This window comes from Pleurodeles waltl, chromosome 3_2, assembly GCF_031143425.1.
Source record: "Pleurodeles waltl isolate 20211129_DDA chromosome 3_2, aPleWal1.hap1.20221129, whole genome shotgun sequence".
Taxonomy (NCBI): domain Eukaryota; kingdom Metazoa; phylum Chordata; class Amphibia; order Caudata; family Salamandridae; genus Pleurodeles; species Pleurodeles waltl.
The window spans coordinates 59509243-59517252 of record NC_090441.1 but is presented as its reverse complement, the minus strand read 5'-3'; positions in this window follow the sequence as shown (position 1 = coordinate 59517252).

The window sequence follows — 8010 nt, the reverse complement described above, 5'->3', positions numbered from 1 at the left end:
TTTAGCTTTGTTTTATTAAATTCACATTTCTCAGCATTCAATGTTAAACCTGCATTAACAGGTAAATGACACACTTGCCTGAGAGCTTTATCGTGTTCCTTCTGTGTAGCTCTGAAAACCAAAATGTCATCTCTATAGATGAAAGCATTCATGACAGGCTGTATGATACGTCGAATGCCATCTTGAAAAATCTCTGCAGCTGATGACATCCCGAAACTTAGGATATCATTTAGATCTTGATGGTGTTCCCACCGAGCCATGTTGGCGGTGGACCTGAGAAGACCGTCAAGTGGATGATGTTCCACCTGATGTATTTAGATGTTTCAACTCTGCAAGCAGGAGGACTGGTGACAGATTTCTGATGGAGGGAGACAGCGGCGGGACCCATGGACTTTGTACAAGGTCATGGGCTATGGAATAGAGGTAAGTGACACATACACATGTTCCTTAGCCATATGTGTCCCCCTGCACAACACACTATATACACACCATCATCCATTACCATTCCAACACAACACAACACGTACATAACGAAAACACACATTGACATACATGCACGACACAACACACACACCATTGATACTGCACCCACACACGGCACAACCACAACACCAACACAGCTACACACTCTGCTACACAAACACACAAGCACAACTACACACATCATGACAACAGCAACACTCACCTGAAAGTGTCACACAGCAACACAACATACACATTAACATCGGTCTGGCATGCAAGTGACACACATGCCACTCCATCTCCGTCCAACTCAACCAGCCAAGCCACACATGCACACACATATACACACACAAACACACACACATATACGTACTGACTCAAATACACAACAGACATCACAAACCTACCAGTACAGGTCATCTTGCAATGAGCACATTGGACACCACCGTCAAGTGTGAGTGTACTTTCATTGTGGTGCCAGCATTCATTTGTCAATGACTACTGACACCACAATCACATGTGTACATGTTTGCAATATATGTTGTGTACCATTGTGCCCCCAATCGTGTCTGACCCACTTGTATCACTGACATATGCATGTCACAGTGTCTGACAACCGGGGTGGGGGTAGTTGTGTTTTCTCTGTGGGATGGTCGCAGCAGTGATGGTAGATTATGTTCAGTTGTGTCCAGTTGTAGAAGGAAGTGGCATTGGGAAAAAGGTGAAGTTTCAACCCATTTCTCCCCCCAATCCGCCAACTCTGAAGTGGAGGTCAGACTGCCACTTTTTGCTTGGCGGTAAGGCACATCCAAATCTGCACGGAGTGAAGGGTGGCTGAGGTCTCACTGGCACCCACTTTTCCCTCTCCCCCCATCGATGCGAGTGGTGTTTCTTGGTTGAGACGGCGATTCAAATGCTAGCTTTCCGCTTTGTCACTGCCAACATCGAAATGTGGTGGGTGAACCATCACAGCGGAAGATGGGTTTTCAGTCGAAAAGTCAACGGCGGGACCATTCCCATCAGCATCTAAATCAGGCCCTTAGAATTTTATATTGAAACAGACCAATATGTGAAGAAAAGGATGTAATATACCTGCAATTCTCCTTGAATTCCAACTGATGACATCCTATATTTTAATCAAGTTGGGAGAAGACGCTCGCACCATTCAATTGTGTTCTCATGTCAGCAATGTGCAGACCTGGATGTTGTTCTCTTTAAATTGCCTTGTTCGCTTGACGCATATCCAAACAGATGCATACGTCTTTTTAACTGTCCTTTTGGGTACTACCACTTTGGGAGAGAACATGGCATTGAACTAATAGGACAGTCAATGATATCATGTTTGAGTAATGACTCAAGTTCCTTTTCAACAGCTTCTTATAAATGAAAAACAGTTGTTCTATGTTTTTTTGCAACAGGATGAACATCCTTATTAGTACGCAACTGTACTTTCATAATCATAAGTTTTCCTAACCCATGAAACAAAGAAGGGAACTTACTTACTATTTTTTGATGAGCACTCCTGTTGTAGTTCACTAAGATTGGTTACATATTAGCAGATGTGCTAAACGTACTAAAAAGGTGCTTGATGAGGTACCTTGAAGCATTGAATGGGCTCTTGTACTTTTATTTTCTTATACTTCATCGTAGTTATGAATGTACCTTTATTTTTCAATTGTGTCTATGCAGCCCATGTGTACACTTTAGTTTTCAATGCAACAGTCTTAGCAATGGAGATGGTTCATTATATTTTTCCGCAGACATAATATTTATTGATGCATCACTTTCGATAATGAAAGGTAATGAACAACGGTTCATTTTTAGCATAATTTTCGGGCAGTGTTTGAATGACTTTCGTGCTTTTTCATGTAGACTTTTCATTGAATAGTATTTTTCTCTACATGTGGCCAGTACAACGTGCACATTTTTCATGAGGTAAACATTGACATTGCACAATCACCTTCTTCATTGTCACTTGATGTTGATTCTGATATACTTTCTGACAATGAGTTAGATGACAATAAACTCCAGACTAAGAGTTTCTCTCAGCATTTGTTGTCTGAATGAATCTGACATGTGTCCATCAATAACTCTAAGACATACTGCTTCCTCAATGTTAAATTAATTGAACTTACAGTGTTTAGTAAGGGTATCCAGTCTCTCAACAAATTTGTCTATGGTTTCACCAAATATTAGAAATGACATTTCTGGTTGAGTAGTGAGAGAGATCAAGTTTTATTAATGAATTAGTGGCATAGAAGTAGCATATGGCAGCAAATAAATCTGTAGTTTCAAAGGCCTAACAGAAGAAATAACGTAGAAATGGAAATGTCCACGTTTAAATTGTGGTGGACATTTGTACCTACCATTCCTATTTTGATATCACGTTTAACATGAAAATATTTTGCATTCATAAATGAGTGAATTATTACTAAACATTAACCTAAGAGTATTATTTTTAGGTAGAAACAGTAGAAATTAAATGTATTCTTAGTATTATAAGAATATGAATTCAACACACCTATTCAATTAAATGGATTTAATTATTATGAATTACGTGTTTGGAAAAAATAGATATGTTTAAATATTGCTTTCACATAACATGAATAATATATGAAATTAAATAATTTGCTTTGCGTATATGAATTGTAGGTTGTGCAATAGATTTATTAATGTATTAATGTGCTTTTAGGTTTTTGAACTTGACTAGGCCTAGAAGGTTCATCTTGCAAGCAGTAATGGTAAATTATTTGTTTATTCTGTTCCTTCTGACCTGAATTCTTTCCCTAGGCAGCTAATGTAATGTTGAATGTCCTATTGTATAGCAGGAGAAGAGCATGTTTCGAGTTTAGCTAATTTAGCAATATTTGTTCTAGCTGTCGTATGGAACAGGATATCACAGTGTACATGTGAATGAGTATTAGTTTAGTCTATTGTGGATCGTGTGAAAAGAAATGCAAGTAGCAAATTATTAGAAAATGTGATATTTCAGTGGAATTGCATTAAGTCAGGAAGCAAACAACACACTTTTGCTGAGGAGATTCCTAAAAGTATCAGAACTTGGTGGTGCCATCTGCAATGATTGGATGCTGAAATTGACGCACAGGGTGTGCCCATCTGAAGAACCAATGAATTAATTTTGTGTATTTAAATTAGTGAAGAACTTTGGAACTGAAGTCAGTCTTCTCCCCTGCATGGTACTATTTAGAACTCAGTTGGAGTTTGGCTATTCTTGTCTATGTTGCTCTCTATCATTCCTATACTCTGAGTTTCCTGATGAGGTTCCTCATCATCGTCTTAACTGCCCTGTTATGTAGTTCAGTACTTATAAGGCCAACTAATTCTGAACTGCTGATCTGTCCTAAATGTAGCCCATGTTCTGCATTGTCCTGATGCTACTGTAAACCGATGCCGGAAGATGGTGACTGAACGGTCTGGATGAACTACCACTGTCTGCTGTCCCATGAGGAGAGGTATAACTAAAAGTGATTTCTTGTTTCCTTTTTAGCTTTCACTTACACCAGCATATTTTTGTAGTGAATTATTCTAGTTAGATGTTTTTCCAAATTATTTTTGTCTTCTTTTATATTTGCTTCTGCCCGCATGTGTTAGCCCATTCCCACACATGCTAGTGCTGATTTTGGTTAATGTCAGGAATGGCCCAGCTCTGAAATTGATTGTTAAAACTGTATTTTGATGATTTACTGATGTTACCATAATCTGCTTTGAAATCTGGTAACAATGTTCCTATTGTGATGTTGCTAATTTATATCATTCTTTTGGAGTGTCTAACAGTATTTATGTTTAGTAGGTTAAATCTTTTCCGATGTTTTGGTCAGCCCATGGCTTTCATATATGTTTATAATTGAGGGCCTCATTACGATCCTGGCGGTCACTAGGCCACCAGACTCACTGTGGCGGTCAGGACTACCTCTGCTGTGGTGGTCCGACTGCCACATTACGACCCTGACAGTCCGACCACCAGGGTACCACCGTCTCTGCTGGGATCGGCGATCCCGATGGGCTGACGGCGGGTGCAGGTCGCAATCAGCCAGGTCAGTACTCCACGCATCGCCACCCTGCTGGTTACAACCTGGTTTTCCGCCAGCCTTTTCTTGGCAGCTTCACCGCCATGAAAAGGCTGGTGGAGAACAGGTGCAGAGGGCCACAGGGGGCCCCCTACACTGCCATGGCATAGGCAGCTGAGGGGTCCCCCTGCCCAGCAGGCTCATAATGCGCAGTTTGCATGGTTTTGCATAATTACATGGGTGCTGGTGCCCCTTGTGGGCAGCAGCATTGGAGCCGGCTCAATTACAAGCTAGTGAAAATGCTGCCACCACTTCCCGCTGGGCTGATGGGCAGAAAGCAAGGTTTCTGCCCATCAGCCCAGAGGGAAAATCATAATAGGTCCCGTGGGGAGGTCGCCAGTAAGGTAGCAACATCCCTGTCAGATGTTCAGCAGACAGGTCTTTCTATCCGCCACACGCGTAATGAGGCCCTTATTTTTGCACACCATATATGTGTCATTGACTTTGGGATTGTCATAAAGCTTTGAAACTTAATTCGGTTTGGAATCTGATTTGGAGTTTAATTGTTTCTGGTGTCTAGAATCTTTTATGGCATAATGTCATTGATTTGTGATTGAATGATTCTGACTACAACACTCTTGTCAGAGTCACCAGATCCTCGGGATCTGTGCACATTCCCAACACTTCCACCACAAGACAGCTCCAATTCTCTGATTAGTTTTATCACAGAGTCTAAGAGAGTCCAATTGGGGAAGAGGGGATTAGGAAGGGAACAGCTGGGAAGGAGACCTGCAGGAAGCAAAAGGTTAAAACACAAACATCAAAATTAGATCTCATGAAATCAGTACCATGCTACAACTCTAAATTTTGTCATTTCTGAAAACATAAACAACTCTAGAATAGTTCTAAAACTGATTAAGCTTTAGATGACTGAATACCTGAGGAGGAAACAAGAAAAGTTAAATAGAACTTTGAGATTCAAGTACTTTCTTTAGCATGAGAATCATGAAAACACTCTGAGCAATTTCTAAACAATCATATGAACCTCCATTTAAGAATACATATCAGGAACACACAGCATTACATCTAAAACTCTGCTCTTGTTGTGTTCTTCTCAAAAACACATTGGAAAGTAAATTGTGCACATAGCAGATTTTTATATGTGTACTAAACACCATAAAGGATTGTGCACTATGAAATCACACAATGTAGATTCAAAGAATAAATCACGCAACTTATCAACTCGAAAATGCTACCAAGGAACTGTCTTAGAATGGTAACGCACAGTAATTTACATTATTTATACACAAGGAAAGAATTGCGTGTCTTGCCGATTCGAACATCACTGTGACACTGCCAAGAAATGGATATCATGAATTAACCACAAAGAAAGAATTGCGCATCTTGCTGATTCGAATGCCACCATGAAAATGCCACGGAAATGGTAGCGTACAATGAATATCAAGAATCACACACAGGGAAAGAATCGCCCGTGTTGCCCATTCGAAGGCTACCATGAAAATGCCAAGAAATGGTAGCGCACAATGAATAACATGAAAAGCACTCAAGGAAAGAATTGTGCGTCTTGCCGATTCGAATGTCACCATTAAAAAGCCTCGGAAATGGTAGCGTACATTGAATATCAAGAATCACGCACAAGGAAAGAATCGCGCGTGTTGCTGATTCGAATGCCACCATGAAACTGCCCAGAAATGGTAGCGTGCAATGAATATCAAGAATTACACACCATGAAAGAATTGCGCGCGTTGCCGATTCGAATGCTACCATGAAACTGTCAAGGAATGGTAGCGTACAATGAATAACATGAATTAATCTCCAGGAAAGAATTGTGAGTCTTGCCGATTCAAATGCGTGCATAAAAATGCCACAAAAGTTTAAATACACAATTACACTTGCATGAGCAAAATATTGGTAACGTCTGGAATTAGGTCCAAGAATTAGAGCGCCATCGAATACGGGGTCGGGGGCCCAGCCCAACCTCCACCTTACCGCCCTGACTAAGAATCACCACTGAAGAACGAAGCACAGAAGCCTGGAAGGTCAAGGTAGGCCACCGGAACAGGAGCTCAGGAAGTTGCTGCTGCTCTGCACCGGGACCTCTGAATAGTGAGCATGTGGAACTGGGCTGACTCCCTTTTATAGAGTCTTGGCCCAGCCCACAACCACACCTAGGCATGCTGCAGGGAAAGCTTCTAGAAAGCCCTGGAAATGGACCACACCCTGACTCACTCTGAAAGCCTGCAGCAATACATTGCAAATGAACAGTATTTATAAACACCTTAAGAATGAATCTTCTGGATTGAATTCTGCAATGCAAAAGGTTAAACAATAACATATCATCACAATGCATAAATTACATTATCTTGAGAGTATTGGGTTTTTGCATTCTAGACGTCCGTAGAGCGCGCACTGTCCTGGTGTTGACAACTCTTCGCCAAGTCCACAGATTCGATTGACCTCCATAGGTGAGAATAGTGATGGTGTCTCACCCCTGCGCTGCTGGTTGTTGAACCCAGAACTGGAGAAAAGAAATCCCTTTCTGGGGCCCCAGGTGGTGCTTCAGCAGTTTTGATAGCAGAGCTATTGTTTTGTTTTGTCAGGAGGAGAGTCAGAATTTGCCCACATTGTGAGTTGTTCTTGGTGTAGTATAGGGTTGATGAAATCTCAGCTTTGTTTTACATGTGTACAGTATGTGTTTTGAGTAGGGTTTTGTGCTTGCAATGCTTTGGCAAGTCGTGGTGAACTGTGAAGTATGAATGAAGTAGGGAGTTTGTGTACTCCAAAGTAATTGAAAGGGAGTTTGCATACTCTAGGGGAGAGAGTGGGGAGTTGGCGTACTCCAAGTGAATTGTGCTTTGTGCTCAAAAATTGCCCATGTGATTGTTGTTGTAACGGGTCCTGTGAAGCCTAAGATTCCAGAGTGTTGTATAACTGTATGGAGACACTTGGCTAATTTATTGTCTGCAGGTAAGGTGTTGGTTGATTGAGCACTGTCAACAATACCGGTAGTATTTCCCTTGAGTGTATGTGTTGTTGGTTGATATTAGGTGGATTCTGAGTGCTCATGAAGGATCCTTACTAATTGAAATGAGGTTTGGGGTTCAAATCTTACTTATGTTTGGGAGAAAGCCACAGCTGGAAGAGTAGCTGTTTGTGCGAAAGGCCATAGTTGAAATTTACGTACAGCTTCTGAAGTGTTTGAGCCCTACCCATAGAAAGCAGACAGGTTTTGGTTTTTGTGCTCGTAATATTTTGCATTTAGATTTGGTGTGAGGGGTGTGTGAGATGGCTCTGAAGTGAGTCGCAGCTAATGAGTGTGACATCATTTGGCCGGCGCTGAGATAGGTTGGTTAGAGAGAAGAGGCAAGCATAGATTGGTGGAACAGACTGTGCTGCCATAGGTCGAGAACAGCTTGTGAAAAGGGTTGTGGGATTGAAAATTGTTTCCTGGTTTCATGGATTTTGTGTTTGTGAATTATATTTGTGTACAAATGAAGTT